The sequence below is a fragment of the Dipodomys ordii genome, unplaced genomic scaffold, assembly GCF_000151885.1.
Source record: "Dipodomys ordii isolate 6190 unplaced genomic scaffold, Dord_2.0 Scaffold144, whole genome shotgun sequence".
Classification (NCBI taxonomy): domain Eukaryota; kingdom Metazoa; phylum Chordata; class Mammalia; order Rodentia; family Heteromyidae; genus Dipodomys; species Dipodomys ordii.
Window position 1 is genome coordinate 3,690,913 of NW_012267360.1, and position 26,219 is coordinate 3,717,131.

At 35.3% G+C, this 26,219-nt stretch overlaps 1 pseudogene; it reads left to right on the top strand.

The window, feature by feature from the left end:
* The first annotated feature begins 710 nt into the window (after positions 1-710).
* Positions 711-26,219, top strand: part of LOC105997397 — a 60,856-nt pseudogene continuing 35,347 nt past the window's right edge.

A 26,219-nucleotide genomic window follows, 5' to 3' on the forward strand; every position in this document is an offset into this window, starting at 1 on the left:
GGTCTGTGGATTCATTTCTGGGTCTTCAGTTATATTGCATTGGTTGTCGGGTCTATTCTTGTGCTAGTATCAAGCTGTTTTGATTACTATGGTTTTGTAATAGAATTTGAAGTCAGTTATTATTATTCCCCTAGTACTTTTCTTTCTGCTACTTTTTTTTCTTTGCTATTTGGAGTCTTCTATTGTTACATATGAATTTTTGGATTGCTTCTTCTATTTTATTGAAGAATGAATTAGGATATTGATAGGTATCACATTGAATTTGTAGATAGCCTTTGGCAGTATTGCCATTTTCATGATATTAAACTTCCTAATCCAGGAGCATGGGAGGTTTTTCCATTTCTTATGTTCTGCTTTAATTTCCGGATTTTAAAGTTTTCATCATAGAGGTCCTTCACTTCATTAGTTAACTCCCAGGTATTTTATTTTTTGTGGGACTATTACAAAGGAGTTGCTTTCATGATTTTAGAGATTTTTTGCCAAAAAAGCATGCAGAAATATTTAGAGTAAAAGTAGTTAGAAGAAAATGGAGGAAGAGAGACTGGGGGTTAAGCAAGCTCTCCAGTAGAAACCAGTATTAGTATTCCAGTGGAAAATCTAAAGCTAGAGAGACACACCAAGTGTGTTATCATAGTGCAGAGAGTTTGGACCGAGAGGAAAAACTCAGGTAGTTTAGTTAAGGACACAGATTCAAGCACTCCTGGTCCAAGATGGCAGCAGTGGATGCGTCTGCTGCTGCTCACCATATGTCAACAGACAGAGCCCGGGACAAAGGCTCCAGAGATGCCTACTCACTGCCAGTAAGAATCAATAAGGAGCAGAAATATTCATTTTGTCTGCCACAGACAGTAGCAGACTGTAGACATTGACAGCCTGGAAACCAAAGGAAAGCTGTGAGTACACCCAAGACATCACAGGAAGCAGAGGTGTGAAGGTAGCCCTTCCCCTACCACTGGATAAAAACTCCATCTTTGATATTGACACAGACCTAGCTAGAGCAGCCAGTGTAACTCATGCCTGGGAAGAAGACAATAGGAGCCATTCAACAGGTCAAAATAATTCCACATGTGGCAAGGCTCTGCTCCACCCCTGGGGAGAGTTGCCCCTCCCAGGCAGAGGCAGCTCCCCATGGGTGGGCAGACTCTCCATAGGGGGTAAACAGAGCCAGAGGCTACCTTACCTAGCTGCTACACAGGAAACAACTCCAGCCCTACACCAATTGGAAACTTGTTACAGATGAATCTTAGATTGGGTCCAGGTTGGGCTACTTGAGTCCCTTAGGAGCTAGCCTATCAGGGTAAAGCTACTGATTGCTGACAGACCATAGCCCTACCTACAATCTAACACCTGTCACAGCAACTCGATACTCAAAATAGATTGCCCTCCTACTGAACCAGCCTGCAAGGAAGGACATAAACTCCTGGGTAAGGCAGGGCTTCCTTCAGCCTGCTCAAATAAACTGATTTAAGAAACAAAGCAAGCCACAGGACAACCAAACATCACAAACAAACCAGAGAATCCACCACCAAGAGAATGGTTATAGACACAGGAGAGACACAAGATCGCCCCCCCAAGAAAAAAATTAGAAGAATTTTATTCTACCTAATTTTTTTTAAACTCTGTCTATTTTTTTCATTTTTATTTTAGGTTTGTTTAAAATATTCTCTTTTCCCTTTTGGTCCTTTTAGGTTTTTTTTTTTTTTTGCCTTACTTAATTGCTGTTCTATTCATCTGCAGATATATACCTGTCTTCAATTATGAGACCTTGTCCTTCATTTTGTGCACACATAATTCAGATATTGATTACTCAATACACAAACTCCCAGCCGTAACTCCATTAATTGTAGAATTATTTCTTTATACTTATATATATTTTTTGTGTTTCATTTTAAATGCTTTATTTTTTATGTTTTATTTTTTCTCTCTTCTCCTTTCCTGCTCTCCCTGTCCTTTCTATGAATCACTCTCTCACTTTCTCTCCCTACATTCCTCCAATCTTATTTTCTCCTCAAAATTCTCCCTAAACCTATTAATTAAGGGGACTGCTGGCCCCTTCCTTGATTTTTCTTGGTCCATTGATACCTGGCTGTTGCATCTGTTGAACTAGATTGTATTTGTACTGGTTGATGTTTGCCTTATAGCATGAAATCTGTTTGGCTATCATACCCAAATGGGCAGAACAAGCAGAAAGACAAGAAAAATGGCAAGTCCAAGTATTTCAACTGTTGCTCCTGACAATCAGGAAACAGAGCAATGAATAACTCAGAGTTCCCAAAATGCTCTACAAATATTACTGGCAAACATGCTGAATGAAAAGATTGAAAGCCTGCAAAGGCTGTGAGTGTGATAGGGAAATGAATGAGTGTGATGAGGCTAACCAAAGATTAATACAAGAATTTCATGAGTGTGAGGTTAATGAACAATTAATAGAGGAATTGTGTAAGATGGAAGAGAATAGACAAAGATTAATGGAGGCACTCATAGAATCCACAACAGACAATTAGAGGAATCCAGGGAGGCCACAAAGGGATTGCTGAATGAACCCCAACAGAAGAATAGGGAGTCTAATGAAACTATAGCCATTCAATTAAGGATTTGAGAATGAACACCGAAAACAAAATTAAGTGAAAGAGTCCATACAAGATCTAAAACAAATCTCCAACAAAGAATTTGAAGCCATCGAAGCTGACCAATTAGAAGGAAAAGAATTAAAATCTAAAGTAGATAGTATTGACAATAGGTTAGATCATGCAGAAGATCAAATCTCTGGGATTGAAGAAAGCCTAGATATTATAGACAAGAACAGAACACTCTTCAAGACAAAGCCAAGAAATATTATAGATCTATGCAATATATAGAATACACCATCAGAAGGCCTAATCTGAGGATAATGGGTGTAGAGGAGCACCTAGAGACAGAAGTTAATGGTCTAGGAAATTTATTTAACAGGATCCCAGCAGAGAACTTCACAAACATGCAAAATGATAAGCCTATTCAGATACAAGAAGCTTTTAGAACCCCAAATAGACCATCATCTCATTATATCCTGCACAGTATCAATTCAGACCAAAGAAAGGATCCTTAAAGCTATCAAGTATAAAGAACAAACACCTATAAAGGAAAACCAATCAGAATAACCTCAGATTTCTAAGCAGAGACAATTAAAGCAAGAAGAGCCTGGAATGATGTATTCTACTCCCTAAAGAAAAACAACTATCAACCAAGAAGAATGTATGCATATAAACTCTCCTTCATAATGGAAGGTCAAATAAAAACCTTCCACAGCAACGAGAAACTGAAACAATTTATCTCCAGCAAACCATCCCTACAAAAGATACTTAAAGATGCTCTACACATAGAAAACCAACAAGACCACAACAAAGACAAAGAAACAGCCCCCAAACAGAAAATACAGGAAGCATAGGAAGAACCCAGTTGTAACAAACCCTAAGAGGGTGGATAACATGGCAGGAACTACCAAACACCTCTCAGTTCTAACACTCAATATTTTTTTTTATTGTGAAAATACTGTACAGAGGGCTTACAATTACATGGGCAAGATAATGAGTACATTTCTTATCAAGCATTGTAGCCTCCTCCTTTGTTTCCCCTTTCCATCCCTTCCCATTCTCTCCCCCCCCCCCCCATCCAATCCTCCCCCCCTCTCCTCCCTGAACCAAAGTTGTAAAGTTCTTTTTCGATATAACAACTTGTACATCTCATTGTTGCAATAGGTCCACCTGTATCCCTATTTAGACGATTTGTTTTCCCCTTCCCCTCCACAAATTATACCGACATCAAATGGTCAGATAAGGTGATGTTAGGGAAATGAACCCTAAGATATGTATTTAAATGTTTTTTTCTTTCATGCGATTGTTTCTAACACATTTATGAGATTACTTCTTTGTTGCTTTGTATGTCCCTCCCCCACAGTATAACCCCTGCTTTCACTAACTGTCAATATTAATGGACTTAAATATCAAAATTAAGTGACAGACTGTCTAGTTGGATTAAAAAGCAAGATCCTCCTATCTGCTGCCTTCAAGAGACACAGCACACACACACACACACACACACACACACACACACACACACACACAAACATTCTGAAAATAAAAGGCTGGAATAAAATCTATCAAGCAAACAGAACCCATAAACAGGCAATAGTTGCAATCAGATAAAAGAGACTTCAAAATAAAATTAGTGAGAAGAGATAAAGAAGATCATTACATACTAATCAAGGGATCTTTCCTTCAAGAGGATATTATAATTCTAAATATATATTCACCAAATAACAGAAAACCCAAATTTACCCAAGAAACACTTTTTTCCTTAAAATCACACATTGATCAAAAGACTTTACATGTTGGGGTTATTAACATACCACTATCCCTGCTGGATAGGTCAACCCAGAAAAAACTCAACAGAGAAACCTTAGACATAAACAACTACATAGATCAACTAGACTTAACAGACATCTACTGAATATTTCACCCACTAGCATCAGAATACACATTCTTCTCAGCAGCACATGGAACATTCTCCAAAATAGACCACATTTTGGGTAACAAAGCAAACTTGTCCAAATTCAGAAACATTCTGAATTCTGTGTTCTCTTAGATCACAAGAGAATAAAATTAGAATTCAATACCAAAAGCGACCAAAAAAAATCCTGTTACCCATGGAGGCTGAACAACCTATTGTTGAACCAACAGTAGGTCATATAAGAGATTATAAAAAATTCAATATTCATGATATTACAAAATAAAAAAATTTGAGTCTAGAGGAAGATGGCGGAGGAGAAGCTGAAGGCTAAACAAGCTCTCACATAGAAAGCAGTTTCAGTTTACCAGTGAGCAGTCCTAGACTAGAGAATCACAAGTAGAATCCAGGCAGCTTTATTGAGACAGATCTAAGCACTTGCCAGTGTCCGAGGCAGTGGATGCTGCCACTGCCACCATATCAAAAGAGAGAGAGCCCAGGACAAAAGTGACAGATGTGGTGAGCAAGCAGATTCTACTCACCACCAGCAAGAACTGACAAGGAGCAGAAATCTTCATCATGCTGATCACAGACCATAGACAAAAGTGACAGTTGTGGTGAGCAAGCAGATTCTACTTGCCACCAGCAAGAACTGAGAAGGAGCAGAAATCTTCATCATGCTGATCACAGACCATAAACAGCCAGGAAACCAAGAGGCTGGCATGAGTACACCCAAGACATCCTCACTCCTCCCAGAGCAGTGGGGGGAATGTAACCCCTTACCACCACCAGAGAAGAACTCTATCTTTGATTCTGACAAAGCGCCTGGCCCAAGCAACTAGCTCCAACTCAGTTCTTTGAAAAAAAACAACAGGAGCTATTCAATAGACCAGGAACCTGACCTGCCTGGCTCAGCTCCACCCAGAGGAAAGTTGCCCCTCCCCAAGAGGCTTCTCTGCCCCCAGAGGAGTGATTTCTTCACTGGGTAAACAGAACCAGAGGTTGTCCTACCCCACTGTAGGCTAGGCAGCAGACCTAGAAGCATAAGGTGTAAAAGAAAAACAATTGAAACTTAGTAAACAAATCCTGAATGGTTCCTGGCTGGGCTCTGTGAGTGTCTTAGTAGCTAGAGCTTCAGGGAAAAGCTACTGATTGATGATACCTCAACCTTACTCAAAACTTAGCCTCATCACAGCAACTTCAACCTAGCGGAAACAGCCATATCTCCCTCTTTTTTGATACTCAAAGCAGATTCCCCTCCCACTGAACTAGCCTTGGAGCAGGATCAAGGAGTCCTGGGTAAGACAGAGTGTCTTTCTGCCTGCTAATACAAACTGACAAGAAACCAATCAAGCCACAGGAAAACCAAACACCATAAGAAAACCAGAGACTCCACCAATGGGCTGGTTACAGACACAGGGGAGATACAAGATCCTCCCAAGCCAAAAAAAAAAAAAAAGAACTCTTTTTTCTACATATCTTTTTTTAATTAAAAATTGTTTTCTATTTTTTTCTTTCATAATTTTTACTTTAGGTGTCTGTGGTGTGTGTGTGTGTGTGTGTGTGTGTGTGTGTGTGTGTGTGTGTTTAAATCTCTTTTAACCTTTTGGTCTTTTTTTTGTGGGGGGTGAATTAATTGCTATTCTGTTCATCCCCAAATATATATTTTTTCAAGATTCATCATATATTAGTACTTGATAAAATTGTGAAATTCCCATTGTAGATTATTTTTCTTTGTTTTTAAGTTCTTAACTGTTTTCCACCATACATTTTGAATGGACCCATGAGTTTATTGACTGATCCCTGCTTATTTCATATTCTCAGAGGATTTAACTGTAAGGTCTGCACAGGAACACATACTTACCTCTTGGCTAAGTTTCCTCCCAGTATTTGTTACCTAGGTAACTGGCAGACCTGGAAGCAGTCACCTTCCCGTCCTGCTAGCTCACATCCTGAGCCACCTCTGGTCACATGCCTCCCATCTGACCTTAGGAGGGTCCCAGACCCCGAGATCATATCTAGATCCAGTGGGGCCACACCTTTCGTTCACCTGGTCACACTTCTTCCTGTCCCTGGCCTAAATAAGTCCTGGCCCAGGAGTCGGTTGCCCCTTCCTTTTTCAGCCATTCCTCTCCACCACAGTGGGGGCAGCAGTTCCATAACTAAACTTTTTCTCCTGCCTGAATAGCACGTGGTGTTCTCTTCATCGGCTACCTAATGAAACTTACCTTTTTAATATACCTTACATATGGTGCCATGACTCAGAGGGGGTTTTTGAATTGGAAATGTTAGACTTTCCTAACTACCCCTTTTCCGTGAACCGAACTGCCTTGAGACACCATGCAAGACTTCACCAATACCATTGCTAACTTTTACATCCATGTCCACACTATTCCTCTACTCTGGTGAGTGAACCTACTCTCTCTACAGTTCTCTGTTGCTCAGTCTCTGTTCTGATGTAGTGCCATGCCAGAGAGCTCCTATGGCCTTTAACCAAAAGGCTGGTCATCACCGGAGCTGAGAACACTTAGTTTTGGGGGCTTGGCCATTTCCCTCTAGAGTGCTCTGGGGGAAGTTGGGATGCCTCTTCTGCCAGGTCAGCTCTCCTTTACTCACCAGACTGACTCTCCTACAAATTTAATGGGGTGCTGAGAATCACATTCAAGCCATAAAACCCCTTTGAAATGGTTCCTGTGGTTCCTGGAAAGCCAGAGCACCTAATTTTTATGCCATTCTCAAACTTAGACAGGTTTTGCCACTGCAATGGTAAATGGTCAGAAATCTGTTTACTTTCAGGCTCTCTTTGCTCTTCTTGCTTCTCTTAATATTTGTGTGTAATCAAGTATAAACCTAACAAAATATTTGATTATATAATTTTTGAATTTTTTCTGTCAATGATATATCACAAATGCTTAAGAGAAATATAAATTTTGAGTGTATGTGAAGCTAATAAAGGTGATCATAGTTGTTAATCTTATGACCTAATTGTATGTTAATGATAAGACAACTTGTTGACTAGTATATTAGTATGTAATACTCTTCCTTTACTCATATTTATTTTCCAATCTAAACGTTCATAGTAACAAAACAGGACATATGAATTTCACAAATAATAAAATATCTTAAAAATTCATAATATTACTCAAACTGGAATAATTTGGAAAGCAAAAAAGTGCTATTAATATTCATACCTGAAAGTTAGGATGCAATGGCTTTATCCTCAGACAAAAAGGATGTAGTCTTCTTCTGTCTGACTTTCTCTGATTATTTCAGTCTGTGTTATTTTTTTCTAAAATTTATGTTATTGAAGAGGCTGTCTTTTTTCCACACTATTTTTGGCTTCCTTATTAATGATTAGGTGGCCATAGATCTGCAGGTTCATTTCTAGGTCTTCAGCTCTATTCCATTGATCCGTCTGTCAGTTCTTGTGACAGTACCAAGCTGTTTTGATTACTATACCTTTGTAATAGAGTTTGAAGGTTGGTATTGATCTTCCTCCAGAACTTTTCTTTTTGCTAAGGATTGTTTTTGCTATTCAGTGTTTTTCATTGTCCATATAAATTTTTGAATTTTTTTCCTTTACTTCATTAGAGAATGATGTTGGGATATTGATGGGTATTGAAATGAATGTGTAGATAGTTTTTGGCAGTATTTTAATTTTCACAATATTAATCCTCCAAATATAGAAGCATGGGAGGTTTTTTCACTTCCTGCATTCTGATTTAATTTCCCTCTTCAGATTTTTAAAGTTTTCATTAAAAAAATTAACGCTCAAAAATTAGATTGCCATGTGCAAGTGGTGCAAGCATGTAATCCTAGCTACTCAGGAGGCTGAGATCTGAGGATCGTGGTTCAAAGCCAGACTACTCAAGAAAGTCCATGAGACTCTTATTTCCTGTGGCTCAAGTGGTAGAGTGCTCACCTTGAGCTGAAGAGCACAGGGACAGTGCTAAAGACCAGAGTTCAAGCCACACGATGGACAAAAAAAAAGGCTTTCATGTATGAAAATAATGAGAATGATTGCATCTGAAATCAGGAAAGCAATTCCTTTTGTAACAGCCCCACAAAAAATAAAATACCTAGGAGTTAACTTAACTAAAAAAGTGAAGGAACTCTATGATGAAAAATTTTAAATCCTGAAAAAGGAAGTTAAAGCAGAACTTTGAAAGGGGAAAATTCTCCCATGTTCCTGGATTGGAAGGATTAACATCATGAAAATGGCAATAATGCCAAAGGCTATCTACAAATTGAATGTGATAACTACTAATATCCCAAATTCATTCCTCAAGGAAATAGAAGCAATCCAAAAATACATATGGAACAATAAAAGTCCCTGAATAGCAAAAACAATCTTTAGCAGAAAGAACATTGCTGGAGGAATATCAATACCAAATTTCAAACTCTACTACAAAGCTATAGAAATCAAAACAGCTTGATACTGGCACAAGAACAGACCTGAGGACCATTGGAATAGAACTGAAGATCCAGAAATGAGCCCACAGACAGATAGCCACCTAATCTTAGACAAGGGATCTAAACAAATAGAATGGAAGAAAGACAGCCTCTTCAGTAAATGGTGCTGGCAAAATTGGTTAAACGCCTTTAGAAAACTAAGGCTAGATCCTTATATATCACCCTGCACCAGAATCAACTCCATATGGATCAAAGACCTCGAAGTCAAAGCAGATAACTGAAAACATTACAGGAAGGAATAGGAGAAAAACTGGGCTCCCTGACACAGGAGAAAATTTTCTTAATAAAGACCCAGAAACACAATAAATCAAAGAAAGGTTGGACAAATAGGATTGCATAAATCTACAGAGCTTCTGCATGGCAAAGGACATAGCAAGCAAGATCAATAGAAATCCTACAGATTGAAAGAAGATCTTCACTAGCCATACAATGGACAAGGGTCTCATATGTAAAATATACCTGGAACCCAAACAACTAAATCTCACAACAACAAATCCTTAAAGAAACAAACTTTGGATTCATAAGTGGGCTAAAGGCTTATAGAGAGACTTTTCTGAAGAGGAAATAAGAATGGCCAATAGACACATGAATAACTAGCTCAACTTCTTTAGCCTTAAAAACTGCAAATCAAAACAACATTGAGATTCCACCTCATCCCAAACAGAATGGCTATAATCAAGAAATCTAATAACAGCAGATGCTGGAGAGGATGGGGACAAAAGGGAACCCTACTTCATTTTTTGAGGGAGTATAAACTTGTTCAACCACTTTGGAAAGCGGTATGGAGGTTCCTCAAAAGACTGCACATAGAGCTCCCCTATGACCCAACAATCCCACTTTTAGGCATTTACCCAAATGATCACAAACAAGACTACCAGCACAACTATGATTATAGCAGCATTATTTACCATAGTTAAGATATGGAACCAACTGAGATGCCCCTCAGTAGATGAATGGATCAAGAAAATGATATATATATATATATATATATATATATATATATATACACACACACACACACACACACACACACAATGGAATTCTATGCCTCCATCAGAAAGAATTGCAGTGCATCATTTGTTAAGAAATGGAAAGAGTTCCAAAAAAATTATATTAAGTGAAATAAGCCAGAGTCAAAGGAACACAGGTCTCATGGTTTCCCTTATCTGCAGTAACTAGTATATGTCTAGGAGAATCAGAAGAGGTCAAAAGGTATGTACATATGACCATATAAACTGATGGTAAGTGAAATGAGCCCCAAGATAGGGATACAAGAGGTTTTTATCTTTTTTGCTGTTCTTTTTAATGTACTTATAATGTACTATGTGATTTTTTTGTTTCTTTTTTGTTCTTCCCCCATGGTTCAACCCCTGTTTTCACTGTATTTAATTCCAGTGTCCTGCATCCTGTATGTACATTTTTCTAATTTGAGGAGGGAAAGGGTAATAACAAAATGCCGAAATAAGGATACAGAATGACTCATTGTAACAATGAGAGGTACAAGACACTATGTTGAAAACTACCTTTACAACTTTGTGGGCAGTGGGGGAAGGGTGGGAGAGGGAAGGGAGGAGTTGGGGAGGTGGGGAGGAAAGTGATGGTAAGGGAAAAATAAAGAAGGGTATAGCAATGCTCAATATGAAATGGACTCATTACATTGCTTATAACTTTAACCCCTCTGTACAGTATCTTTACAATAAAAACATGTATGTGAAGAAAAAAAAGAAGTGTAAATCAAAGCAACATTGAGATTCCACCTCACCCCAGGTGGAATTGTGATTATCAAGAAAAATAATATTAACAGATGTTGGTGTGGATATGGTCAAAAAAGAGCAATACTATACTGTTGGTGGAAATGTACAGTTGTTCAACCACTCTGGAAAGCAGTATGGAGATTCATCAAAAAACTAAACATAGAGCTCCCCTTAGACCCAGCAATCCTACTCCTGGGTATTACCATAACTAAGATGCAATCAACCCCGATGCCCCTCAGTGGATGAATGGATTCAGAAAATGTGGTGTATATACACAGTGGAATTGTTTCCATAAGAAAGAAAATGGCATTGCATAAGAAAATAGGAAGACTTGGAAAAAATTGTAATAAGAGAATTAAGCCAAACCCAAAGAACCATAGGCTTATTACCCTCATTTGTAATAAGTAGAACATGTCCAGGATATTCTTAGGAGAGAACTATAATGGCTCAATTACTATGTGTATATGAGCATATAAAATGATGCTTATCAAAATACACTCCAAGAAATGGAAAAAAATATTTAGAGCAAAAATAATATGATATCTAGAACTTGCTCTAAATAATTTAGAAAATATCAGTTGAAAGCAAAGTTTAAGAAACTCTAATAGTTCATGTTTTACAATAAAGTTCAAATCATATCAACTATTTCTACTTTATGAATGATAGATAACATTCACAGTTATATTTAAAATTAAAATGGAAGTAAGTATAATTTGAGTCTATAATTCCAATATATTTTTTTTATTGATGCTTATTGTTACATTTTATTCATCTGCCTTGACATTCTCTACTTTTTATCTTCTTTTTTTACTGTTGTTTATATTTTAATGGGATATGATTAGTGAATTTATTGTTTACTGCCTCATCTTATACTGCTGACATTTTTGATACATGGAGTAGAAAATTATAATGAATTTATCGTTTAAGTTGTTTGTTTCTTCCTTATGCTCTAATTTTCCTTCAATTAGAGTTTAATTAGGGCTTCCCAATTTATCATCTTGACACATTAACCACTCCTTGTTTTATTAAAACTTTTTTTTAACCTATTCTGGCTATTTTACCTATACAAGCTATTTCTCCCAGTTAACTAGACCTATATTCTAGCCTATATTTTTTTCAATTATATTCAATTTGTATTTCTTCTTAGTTTCATTATTAACAATTATAGCTTTTTTAATTGTAGAGGTTACACATTTTAATCATTTTATTTGCAAATCACTTAATTCCTTTCTCCTCTATAGATTCAATTCAATGACTTATATTGACCAATTGAGTGTTTGCCATTCTTCAATGCAATTTGGATAGAATTTTGGTTATTCTTGCTCCCCATGAATGTGTGTAGACATTTGTGGTTAGTATACTTTATCAGAGGATGTGCCTGTTCAAAAGTAGTTTCTGGAAAAATTGGGAGACCAAGGAAAAATTCTTTCCACTAGGACTTTCATTTTTCTTCCAAATAATTGCCATCATATCAGTTTTGGATCATTTATTTAATATCCTGTTTTGAGATCTCTGAGTTAAACATGGTAAATTTGATCAGGAACTAGGAATGACAAAACAAATAGCCTGTAGTGGGGGGAAATGACTTATTTTCTTGCCTATCTAATAAATAGATGAGTGTGTAGTTCATTTTACCTTCTATATTTTTTGTTGGTATTTTCTCTTAAGACATTTTCCTGAAATTTTCCATGAACGCAAGTATGCTTTGAAAATAGGATTTTTTTCTGTATTATAAACATATCACATATATCATGTATATTATATCTATATATGTGAATATGTTGTGCATTTATAATACTTTATATTTAATGTAGATATGGGGGTATTCAGAATAAGTTGTTTTCAATATGATCTAAAATGTATGTCCTGATTATTTGATTTTGGAGCTCTTCCTAAGCAATAATCAAAAACTAGCAAACTCCTGCATGATCTTTCTTGACTATTGACATATTCCCGATGTGACAAGTAATGTAGGTAAATAACAAAAACATCCAGGATAAGGTTCTTACACAAAGTAGACATTTCCTTTTCTCTTGGCCTATAAATAACTGATAAAGTCACTGATAATTAAGTTTATGTTTTTACCCACAAATATAGAGAAAGGAAGTATCCATTTTTATGAGGAAGTAAATATGTTAACTCATGAAGAAAAATGCTTTTGGAGAGTAATGAGGAATATTAAAAATATGATAGAATCAACACTTCTGTCAAAGCAATGAAGGTTACATGAAGCAATGTTCCATTGCATAATGAGTAAAGCAGAGTTGATGAAAGTAATTGTTAATGGAAGACTATAGGGTATGTCTCTGAAAATGGTAACTGGAAGGAAAGTGCATTGGAGCCCATCCTTTCTTTAAAAAAAACAATAAAAAAACAAAAACAAAACAAGAGTTATACCAAGACTAGTCTTGAAATGACAGGGAAGTACTAGTAAGTAAACTTTTTCTCCATAGCCTCCAAATGTGTACTCTGGACTCCTGGCTGTATGTACTTTTACTACTGACTTTTCACTCTTCAATTTTGTATTCCTCTAATCCTTTCCAGTTTCCTAACATAGAAAGACCTCTTTTTCTTAGTCCTCATTCCAGATGAGACCAAAATTGTGAAAAGTAAAATTGTGAAAAGTTTAGAACAATAAGTGAATTTCATAGACATCTAGCAGCTATTTTGGAATTTTTATTGTCAGGATGATGTACAGAAGGTTTACAGTTACGTGAGTGAGCCAGTGATTACATTTTTTGTCTAATTTGTTATCCGTTCCCTAATTTTTCTCCCTTTTTCCCTTCTCCCAATTCCCCCCTACTCCCGGCCAAGTTGTACAGCTCATTTCCAACCTATTGTCTGGTGAGTGTTGCTGATCATAGGTTCCCCCTTTGACCTTCATCTCACCATTTTGTTGTTCCCCTTCCCTTCCCTAGGTCATATAAGCATATATACAAAACCCAGGGTTCCAAAATCAAATACTGTGACAATAGGTGATAAACCATAGGAGGGAGCACAGAAAAAAGAAATCAGATAGCCCATTGAGAACAACAACAAAGCAAGACCTCTGTGTCCATGTATTGAAGTTCATTTCACTTAGCATCATCTTATATGGTCATAATAGTCATAATGATTGAGCTATTCTGCTCATCTGTTAAGACTTTCCTAGATGTATGCTACTTATGAACTTAATGTAACCAGTTAGATGTCTTGGCTCATGTGTTTCTTGGTTCAATTCATCCAAAGAGTTTTGTATTCATCAAATTCTTTTAATAAATAACAAGCTCAATAATATTTAATTAAATTAATTTAAAATAAAATTATTTGATATTAGATTTTTAGTCAATATTGTTTGAGTTTCCTTTGTGAGATATAGTGCTCAGGATTTGGTGTAGCTGACATTATCAAACCCTAGTCACTTCACCCACCACAACCAAAACCTTTTCTGTTTTTAATATAAGTTTAGGTATGTTACTTAGCCTACACTTCACACAAGAAAGAATTGTGTGTGTGAGCATATGTGTGTTTTTGTGTTTATGGGTAATATGAAAATAGACTCTAATTAAATATTACATCAAGCCAGGTACTGGTGGCTCACGCCTGTAATCCTAGCTACTCAGGAGACTGAGATGTGCGGATTGCAGTTCAAAGCCAGTCCAGGCAGGAAAATCCTTGAGACACTTATCTCCAATAAACCACTAGAAAACCAGAAGTGGCACTATTGCTCAAGTGGTAAAGCTAGCTTTGAGCTGAAGAGCTAAGGGACAGCACCCAGGCCCAGAGTTCAAGCCCCCATGACTGACCAAAAAAATTTGTATCAGTGATTAATAAGGAATTTATATGGTTATAATGTTTTATATGGTTATAAGCATCAATATGATGATTGAATCAAGTAGAATAACACTGATTGGACTTCTCATTCTGTAAGACTTCAAATCTAGAAAAATGCTGGAAGATGGTCACTTTTATTCTTCCAGTTTATACCAATGGCACATTTTAGGCTTTCTCTTAGCAATCCTGGCATCATGGTTATGTTATTACTTTAAATATGTCAGTTGGTTTTGTTTTAAAGTTCATTGACAGTAGTTTCCCAAAATGCCCAGTTTTCACTTTGAGGCTTCTTATATTTGCTTGGGATCATTTCAAAATAACCTGTGGCCTCTACAGCAAATGCACTGAACCCCTTGAAGGAGTCCATTAGCTATATACACTCATTTCCTTATAATACTCTATAATGACTGAAATGTTGCCAATCTACACTGTGATATTTAGATCTATTAGTTTGCAAACTGCCATCATTTAACCTTTAAAAAATTCACACTATTGAATTATCACGATATCTTTACTAAAACAATTGGTTTCAGTGGTAGTCCTACAACACAAACAAAAGAGTCACCTGAACCTAGAACAAATCATGTTAAGTGTAGTAAGCCAAGAGCAGAGAGACAAATGGCACATGTTTTCTCTCATATTTGGAAACTAGATTTAAAATATATTGGGACATAATAACTTCCACAGTTCTCTAGGCATTCAGACACAGAACAAAATAAGGTACTCTTACAAAAACAGAAAGACCCAATGACTATGTGCATCTGACTATACAAAATTATATTTATCAAATTTTATCAAATTGAATTCTAGAAAATGAAACAGTAAGTCTTTAATCTTTTTTTTTCTTTTGCTGTTTTTGCTTTCCTTGTTGCTCTGTTTGCTGGTTTATATGTCTTTGGGAATGTAAAGATGTAAAGGGAAGCACAGAAATGAAGGGACAAAGGATAAAAACTCCACTAATGGTACTTACAGGACACTATGTTGAAAATAAACTATACAACTTGTGGGTAGAGGGTAGTAGAGAAAAACTGAGAGAATGAGGGAAGGGGTGACATTGTCCAAAAACAAATGTACTTTTTACTTACTTATGTAACTGTAATCTCTTTATACATAACTTTTAAAATAATTAAAAATGAAAAAATATATAAATTAGAGTGAAATTTAAAAAATAGAGACACCTGACACAGCCCTTATAAAACAAATTAGTATACAATACATTCAGTCTATAAGCTTTGTCTACTTTTTTCACCTACCATTCTTAATATTCTTCCAAAAGTTTATCCTAATTATACAGATGAAACAAAAATTAAAGTGTCCAAGTAGGATCCATTCATGTCTGCCCTGAGAAATGCAGCTTGTGTACAGAAAACTCCTCATGTCCAATAACTATTTGAAATTTAAAGTTCTATTACTGATGCTCAGTAGTATATAATGTATAGATTAACAATATATCATATTGTGTATTATCTATATTAATATGTTTATCATATAGGTGACCTTATCCCCCTAGTGGTTTGGAAGTTTTTCAGGACAGTAAGATCATACCTTTTCTATCACTATGTGAAATTCTGGAGATAAGAAGTACTTCTTTGTGTGAGGAACTAGGTGTTGAACTCAAGGACTTAGTGTTTGCTAGGACACAGTTTCATTTACTCATTACCTTTGGGAAAGGGTCTCGCATCCTGCCTGCATATGTTCCTAGATAACAATCCACACAGTTTAGGGTTTTTTTTGGGGGGGGGTTCTGGTCATGGGGCCTGAACTCTGGGCCTGGACGCTGTCCCTCAGCTCTTTAGCTCAAGGCTAGCTCTCTACCACTTGAGCCACAGCGCCACTTCCTGCTTTTTTTTTTTTTTGTTTATGTGGTGCTGAGGAATCAAACCCAGGGCCTCAGGCATGCAAGGCAAGCGCTCTACCACTGAGCCACCTTCCCAGCCCAACAGTTTAGCTTTTTAATTGTATTTAGGTGACCAGCATGCACTATCATGACAGTAGGATTACAGTCACTAGTTAAGCCAAAAGGGGTTTTCAATTGCTTTACTAATCTTCAACATTGAATCAGATGTTTAGTCAATGGATCAAATTTACATTAAGAAAACATTGTAGGTAGAATAGGTCCTATTTGAGGCTAGATCCATTTTACAAATGGTATGTTTCTCCACCATGCTCTGATGTACTTTCAAATAAGTCACCATGATGGTGAAGATTGCAGCTAGAGTCTCAGTTTTCTTTCTGGTCTGGGTCTTATGCCAGTGATTAAATACTTTGGTTTAATAAAGGCAAATAAGGGATCTCTGTTACCTCCCTTTTTTTGTCTTAATGGTTTGAATTGGTGCCACTTTCTGTACTTCCATATACCTAATGGTTCACCTGCTTTTATCCTCATTCCTCTTTTCAGCAGTGCAGATTATATGGTGTGTGTGTGTGTGTGTGTGTGTGAGTGTGTGTGTGTGTGTGTTGTGTGTGTGTGAGGCATGTGTATATTGTGGGTTAATTTTAGCTGTTAGAAGCTGCTGGCTAGCGTTAGAGAATACTAAAAAGCAATTTATGCACCAGCACAGCCTTCACAAATGAATCTCTTTACTTTCTTTTCCATTTCAGTTTATGTGGCTGGATTATTTATTGAGAAGAGGGCTCTAAGTAAGGTTTTTATAGCACTCAGTTGGAAACTGGCCACTAATCTCCTTTGACATGATAAGCCTATGCCAGTCTCCTTGGTTTTCCATCTTCCCTTTCTACTCTCTCTTTTTTCCTCTTCACTAAATTGAGCCTCACTAAATAAAGGAACAAAACATGTTGATGAATCAAAAATGGTTCTAACTTTAATAATTTACTATGTAATTTCACAGCAAGCCTTTTAATGATGCTTAATTTTCTTAATGCTCTTAATCTTCTATAAGAAAATTGTTGATAATGCTATTCATTATTATATTTGTGGGAGGATTGTGTTCCTGCAAGTAATTGCTTAATTACTTTAGTGGGTTGTGCACTGCTGGCTTGATATGTCTCTCCATCTGTTTTCTTTAATTTATTGAATCGATGCCATTTGACAAAAGAGCAAATGGAAGTCGCTTGAGACAGAGAAAGAATAGGTCACAAACCTCAGGCTTAGGGGAATATATGATGCTATTGAAACCTCAGTCAGCAAGTTCATGTGTAAAAATGAGGAATTCCTATGCTTGAATTTTGCCTTTTGTTATTTACTGTTAAATGAATTCAGGAAATCCTCAGTTTTGTAACTGTGAAATGGGAATGCTAATTCACACAGCTGGCATACAGTGGATAATTTTCAAGTATAAGTGCTCTTGAATTGATAGATGAAGATAACTGTGAACATGAATGAGTCACAATTTATTCATTTCCTCTTGATTAGATTGTTCTGTGTCCCCAAATCAACTTTTGAGAATCCTTGCCATGGATATTCTGACTTTACTCTTTTTTAAAAACAATTTTAATAAGATTTTTATTGTGGAAAATACTGTACAGAGGGGTTATAGTTACATGAGCAAGGTAATGATTTTCCCCTACCACCCCTTCCCTCCCACCTCCACAACTACACTCCCCCCTCGCCCGTCCCTACCCCCACCTCCAAATTGTAAAATTTGTTTTACAACATAGTATCTTGTACATTTCATTGTTACAGTGGGTCAAACTGTATCCTTATTTAAACATTTTGTTTTTTCCCTTCTCCTCCCCAAATTATACCGACATCAAATAAAGTGAAATGAATCCTAAGATAGGGACACAAGTGTTTTTCTTTCTTGCTATTGATTCTAACGTATTTATAAGGTACCATGTGATTTTTTTGTTGCTTTGTATGTTCCCCCCCCCCCCCCCCGTATAACCCCTGTTTTCGCTGACTTTACTCTTGATCCAAATGTTGCTGTATTATTCTGCCTTGTATTGACATCATTAAAATTTAGTGCTTTTATCTACCTTACCAAAAAAAAAAATTGGAAGCCTGGCACCAGTGGCTCATGCCTGTAATCCTACCTACTCAGGAGGCTGAGATCTGAAGGTCATGGTTCAAAGCCAGCCCGGGCAGAAAAGACAGTTGAGACTCTTATCTCCAATAAACCACTAGAAAACTGGAAGAGGCTCTGTGGCTCAAGTGGTAGAGCACTTGCCTTGAGCTGAAGAGCTCAGGGATAGCACTCAGGCCCAGAGTTCAAGCCCCACAATTGACAAAAAAAAAAAAATGGTTGTAGAATTCCTAGGTCTAGTGGGATGATTAAAAGATTAAGGTTAGAATTATCTTTAGATTATATACAAACCTGAATATTCTCACTTGTGGTTTACAACCTAACAAAATCTGCAACTGAAATGATGCCCTTCCCTTATAAAATTGGTAAATGACTACTCTCAGCTTCATTTTACATAATGTTCCATGCTGGAAAATAGGCTTTACTGAGGGTTGAGTAGGTTTGATTAAATTTACAGTCTTTCTGATTCTTATGTAGCCTAACAAAAGCATATATTATATAGAGAGAGATAGAAGTAATTTATGTTGATTAATTTTTGTAGTTTGTGGGGATCCAACTCAGGACCTCATGTTCAACCATTGAACAAATCCTAGGTTCCTAAATATATACTTTAGATTAAAACTTGATTTGCTTCAAAAAATAACTCTTCTAAGAAAAAGCTGTATTTTTGGACAAGATGTTTATTAATCCCAAATTTTGCAACTATCTCTGTTATGTTAAGACAATAGTACCTGTCAAATTTGATTGTTTTGAGGACAAAGATATTATTGTATATAAAATGATTCTGATATTTTATTCATAATGACTTTAGGAATTATTGCCTATTTGAATAGATAGCTCAAATAGAATTAACATGATAATGGTATAATTTATGCAAGTAAATTCTTCTCTTTATTCTTCAAGATATTCATAATTTAATTGAAGATTTAAACCTTAAAAACTTTGTTAACGTTGAAATGGCTCATAAGCAATACAGAATGGTTACTGATTTTAAGTATATTCATAAAATTAATCTATAAAGATTTCAGAGGTACTATGGAAAATCCTATGATGTAGCTTGAGAATTTTCAGTTGTAGAAGAAAAAAAAATTCAATGCTATTTGGCTAAAAGTTAACAACGGCTATTTTACAATTAAAGAAAATAAGAATGAGGGAGAAATTGATATAAAAAATAAGGATGTGGGGAGGAAAGGAAGATAGATAGGAAAGATGGAAAGAAGAAAGAGTAAAGGAAGACAGTAGAAGATAAGGAGAAGAAAGAGGAGAATTGACACTTGGAAGCCAGAATAAACCACCTCTAGTTTATATTGGAAGAACTCTTACCTTTGTCCCGATTCTCCAGTAGTGTCTATGACTCAAGAAAACTAAAAAACAAAAAAACAAAAGACAAAAAAAACTCAGTTTAGACTTTTATGAACCTACATACTGCTTTCCTATAATCCAGAAATCCTACTCCTTGGCATTTTCCCAAATGATCACAACCAAGAAAGACCACATTAAAGCTACCAGCATGACTATGTTCACTGAAACACTATTTACCATAGCTAAGATATGGAACCAATTCAAATGCCCCTCAATAGATGAATGGATCAAGAAAATGTGGTATATATGCACAATAGGATTCTAGGTTTCCATGAGAAAAAAATGAAATTTGGAAGGAAATGGAAAGCTTTGGGAAAAAAATCATATTAAGTGAAGTAAGTCAGAACCAGAAACATAGGCTCCATGGTTTCCCTCATTTGTAATAATTAGTATATGCCTAGGATAGTCCTAGCAGAGGATCACAATAGATGAACAGCTGTGTACATATGACCATATAAAATGATGCTAATCAAAATGAACTCCACAATATGGAAACAAGAGGGTTTTTTTGGTTGTTGTTTTTGACCTTTTTTGTCATCAATATACTATATCAAGTTCTTTCTTTTTATTTTCTTTTTTCGTTTTTCCTTTGATTTATCCCTGGTAGTCACTGCTTTTGATTCTGGTACACTGCATCTTGTATATACATTTATCTGATTTGGGAAAGGGAAGGGAAATAACAAAATGGTGAAACAAGAAAAAGGGCAAACAAATGCAACAATAATACTCACAAGCTGTACAACTTGGGGTAGGGAAGAATGGAAGTGAGGAGGGATAGTGGGAGTAAAACAGACTGGGTAACAATGTTTGCAAAGAAATGTACTCATTACCTTACTTACATAACTGTAATCCCTCTGTACCTTTACAACACAATAAAAAAATTAAAAAAAATAGCTCACCAAAATAAAATGCAATCCAAGAGCCAATGGCTCACAACTGTAGTCTTAACTACTCAGGAGTCTGATCTCTAAGATCACACTTAGTCAGTTGGAGCAGAAACTTCTAAGGAGTTCTATCTCTAAAAAGCCAGACAAATAATAAACAAAAAAAAAACAATTGGAAGCAAAATCAAGTGGTACATTACTAGCAGTGATTGAAAAATTGGATACACAGAACCCTATGTTAAAGACCCCATATAGGAAATAATAAACAAATAAATAAACACAACGGGAATGTTCACTTTACATGCAAACTTACTTAAAATAGTCTCCTATCTTCATAATCTTTTACATTTCACTTTTCCTCACTTGAAAATGAAAGCTTTGACGTTTGAAATTCTGTGTGTATATCATTCCAATTACTGTGAAAGATTTTCTTTGCTTCTGTCAATCTGAAATGTAACTTGTCATCCAGTCTCTTTTGTTCTTCAATCTTCTTTCAGATAACCTCAGGCATCTTTACATTTTTCTCATTTAGTAATACCACATACCTTCATATCATTATTTCTTATGCTATTTAATCAATTGCTGTTCCTGTCATGATTTTTTATTGTGCATGTCTTCACAAGGAGTTGGAGAAACATTAGTCTGTGTCTTTGTAGATGTTGAAAGTTTGTACATTCTCTGTGTGCAAATTTCTGTTTTTAACAAATGTGAATTTTTAAATTACTTTTCTCAAAATTTCCAGGAAATGTTTTTTACTTTATTTGAATTAATATTCATAATCTTTTTGCTTGTAAGTTGTCACTTCTGTAGAATTTCTTTTATAAACAGTCCTAAGATTTAACAATTGTTAACAGTATTAACAATTATTCATAATAAATAGAGAGTTCTATATGTTCTCTTATTCCAATGCCAGTTTTTAAATAAATGCTTTATCTAAATAGATTATTTCTTTGAGGAATATTTGTTTATTGATTTTAAAGTTGTAAGCAATAAAAAATTTTCTTTTCAGATTATGAAATTCAAATATGGCAATTAATTCTTGATTGTGTAGAATATGTATCCAAGATGGAATTTATATTACATCAATATAAATGTTTGAACAAGAATAATAGTTATAAGAAGTGCTGAGAATAAAGATATAGTCTAAACACTGATAAATAAAATATTTCAATGATAGCAAAATAAATAATAAAGTGAATGATGTAAAGCATCCTTTCTTTTTTGAAATTTATTTACTTTGTCTCTTAAATCTGGAATTCTCTAAATAATTATACATGAAAATTATTTGGGTTACCTAGTCTGATTTTTATATATGCCCATTAAGTTGAAGGGATGGGCATGGTTGTAAGAAATGGAGAAAAAAGCTAAAAGTGGTAAAATTGACCAAAATGCATTTTACTAATGAATTAATATATATCCTTTTGCAATTTACTCAAACTAATGATAAGTAAATAGAAATGATTCATTGAAAACTTCTAGACTATTATGTCACAAGAAATAATTGCCATATAAAATAACAAACTACATTGCCTAGGAATAATGTCAACATAAAGGATGAACAACCTGTTCTGTGTAGGCTGCAAACTTAACTGCTCCAAGATAAAACATGTGATAAATTTGCAATAAACCAGATTTCTTTAGAAGAAACCTATATATTTCAGTGGTGTTTGCCTTTCATAATTAGCCAAAAATTTCTCAAATAACTATTATACTTGTACACTAATATTTTATAAAAATATACATAATCATATTAAAATTGTATTTAGCACTTATTTGATATGTAGAATTAACTTTATCAATTTTACACTATAAAATAATTTTAAAAATTAAAAATTAGGCAGTGTAATAAGGACATTTCACATCTAGCTCTTGAAAAAATGCAATTGAGATGAACAAATAGTATGAAAATAAAGAAAAGCATCTATGAAGTATATTATTTATAGAAAATTGACATCTGCAAATAATAACAATATTATTTAAAGAATTAAATTTTAGGAAGTCCATAAAGAGTCATTGAGAAATTTTCCAAAAATATCCATGAAGCCTACAAACAAAGACAACAATAGCAAAAAATAAAACTCCACATAAAAGATTGAAATCAAATAAAAATTAAATAAGTTGGACATACCTTACTGAAAATGTTACTGATTTCTCAAGGCGAAATGACCAGAAACTGACGAAATGCACAAAAGAACAGAAGTTATAAAATTAGTGAGAGAACCTAATCTCCAAGGACAGAAAACCCCAATTTCTACAGAGAAAATAACTGAACCCAAACAAATAAAACTTTGTGGTAATGCTGTGTCCTCACAGGGAAAGATAAAGTGATAAGATTCATCAGGTTAGAGTAACAGCACCCAAGAACTGGTCATAGGTAAGTCCAATGTGTGATATGACAAGGAAATCATCTACAGATAGCAAAATGAAACTTGGCAAGTTTCTCCATCATCAAGTCAATAAATCTTGTTAATACTTGGGCTTTACAATGAATGTTTGAAGTTACATTGAAATTTTAAGTAGAATAACATTTTAAGTACTATGTAAATATTATATTTTATCATGAAAGTAACTGTACCATAATTGTACTTTCAAAAAATTGTAAAAAATAATAGATAAAAGGATTTATTGAAACATAAACTAGAATGCAGTCATTGATGATTATAAAGATCAAAGCAATCAAAAGCCTACCAAATGGATCAATGTAGTCAAGGTCAATGGTAGTATAGAAACAAATACAACTTTTCTTATAGAAACAAAACTTTTCCTTCTTTTCCAAAAAAAATTGAAGAAAATTCATATTTAGAATTATGTAGGAGACTCTGGGTGGAATCAGATTTGGCAAAGAACCTAAAATTTATTTAAGGCTTTAGGCAGAAATGTGTGAAAAATCTCCAGTAAGTAGATACTTTTCTAGGAAAATAATATATTCTAAAATTATAATTACATAACACATAAATTCTAGCTTGATTAAATGAAAAGCATTACATATCTATAATATAGAAGGTAAAGGAATGTTATTCCAAATCTATTTTTAAATTACAGAGACAAATAAAGTGATATTAGCATAAAATTCATATGTGTCAACCAAAGAGGAAAGCTATATGGAAAAAAGACACATAAAAATGATCAGCTAGTTTTTAACTTTTAGATAAGGATAGAAGCTATTTAATAGACAGAAGAATGACTTTCTTTTGAATAAATAATGCTATATTGTTGGATATTCATATGTAAAACATGCATTTTGATCTATAATTCATATGATATGCAAAACTTAAAAATCAATCATACAGTGAAATATAAAACATAATGAAAGCATGTTGTAATGATATTTCTGATTTTGAATGAGGCATAATCCACAAATTAAAACAACAAAAAAGATGGTGTCATCCAAATCATATTCAGCCAGGTGATGGTGGTTCATCCCTGTAATCCTACCTACTGAGGACACAGAAGTCTAGAGGATCATTGTTCTTTTCTTTTTTTTAATTTAATTTAATTTTATTTGTGAACATACTGTACAGAGGGGTTACAATTGCATGGGCAGGATAATGCGTACATTTCTTACCAAGCATTGCAGCCTCCTCCTTTGTTTACCCTTCACATCACTTCCCAGCCTCCACCCTCCCCCACCCCCTGCTTTCACTATATTTGATGTCAGTATAACTTGTGAAGAAAAGGGGAAAAACCAGTTGTTTAAGGATACAGGTGGACCTGTTGCAACAATGAGAAGTACAAGTTGTCATGTCCAAAACGAGCTTTACAACGTCGGTGGTGGGGGAGGGGGAGGGAGGAGGGAAGGAGAAGGATCATTGTTCTTAACTAACCATGGCAAAACAGTCCTTGACACTCCATTTGCAGTTAACCACAAAAAAGGCCAAACTGGCGGGCTCCTCAAGTAGCAGAGTGCCTTTAGCCACTGAGGAAACATGCCCAGGAAAGGAGTGAGGGCTCGAGTTCAAGTCCTATAACAAATTCCCAAATAAAAGCAAGCAAAGAAAAGGCAACTAAAAATACAGATACTTACATTCAATGATGACATTAGAAGAAAATGACAAGCTATAGATTTGTACTTATTTTTCATCATGTTTCTTAAGAAACTAAAGCCAAAGATGTTTAAATAACTGATAAAACTTAAGAACAGGGCTGGGAAGGTGTCTCACTGGTAGAGTACATGCCTAGCTTCATGCATGAAGCCCTGGGTTTGATTCCTCAGTACCACATACACAGAAAGAGCTGCTAGTGGCCCTGTGGCTTAGGTGATAGAGTGCTAGCCTTGAGAAAAACAGGCTCAGGGACAGTGCCCAGGCCCTGAGTTCAAGCCCCAGGACTGACCAAAAAATTAAAAAAAACTTAAGAACAAAGAAAGCACCCTATTCATTTGGCAATGGACTGAATATTTAATTAGAGAATGTAGCCAATAAGATATACATGGTAAATAAGCATGTTCAAAGTGTTCATCTTTAATTTGAGGATGTTCAAATTACAATACCAATGAAATATTACTTCACACATATGAAATGTCTTAAATTTGAAACCTTGGCAATACAAAGAGTGAACAGATCAGCAAGAAACCTGGCCCATTGTCATCACAGATGACATGAAATGATAAATCTGCTTCAAAAAACATTTTGGTGATTTCTGAAAATGAGATCATATATCTGCTGTTGGTATGTGGTTAAAAGTATGGACCTAGCCATTTCCAGATATCGAAGAGCCGTAACATAGTCCTTGTAATGAGTTGCATGTAGATATTAACAGATATGTATTATTACATAAGTAATATCATAGTAGTGATTTAATGTGATGTTTTGAAACATTTTTGCATAGGTTGTGCAATATTTAAAATTGTATGAAGCATATCTATGCTGTCAAACACAGGTGAAAATGTGCTGTCTAACTGGAGATACAGTAAGTACATATTGTATGCATTTATTCTTGTAATATTTAGAAAATACAAAACAACTCCCAGAGTTAAAGAACAAATTGACAATTGCCTGTGTTGTGTCTGATTCTATTTCCTAGATGCCAAGATGTGCTTATGCAGAAACCTCTACAGTTTTAGGCCAGAATACATCATGCCTCTCAAGTTGTTTATGTGAGATATTTTGTCAGCAGTACAGAAAACAGTTACCAGAGAGGTGGGAATTCTTGCTGTGAAACATTGACCGTGTGCTATGGAACTTGCTGGAGGAGTCTGGAGAGTTTAGAGATATGAGTAAGAGGAGTCCTACAATGCTATAAATGAGAACTACTGGTGGTTGGGGTAAGAGCTCAGAACACTACCACATTGGCAGTAGAAATGCAGATGGTAAAATCTGTGCTCCCCTAGTTTCAGGTAAGAATGAGAACTCTATTGAGAAATGGATTCCCATTACAGTTTCAATACAAAGTGCTTCTACATCCTGATTTTGCATTGAAGGTTTGATTCCAAGCTGGTAGCATTATTATTTTTTTAATTTCTGGATAAT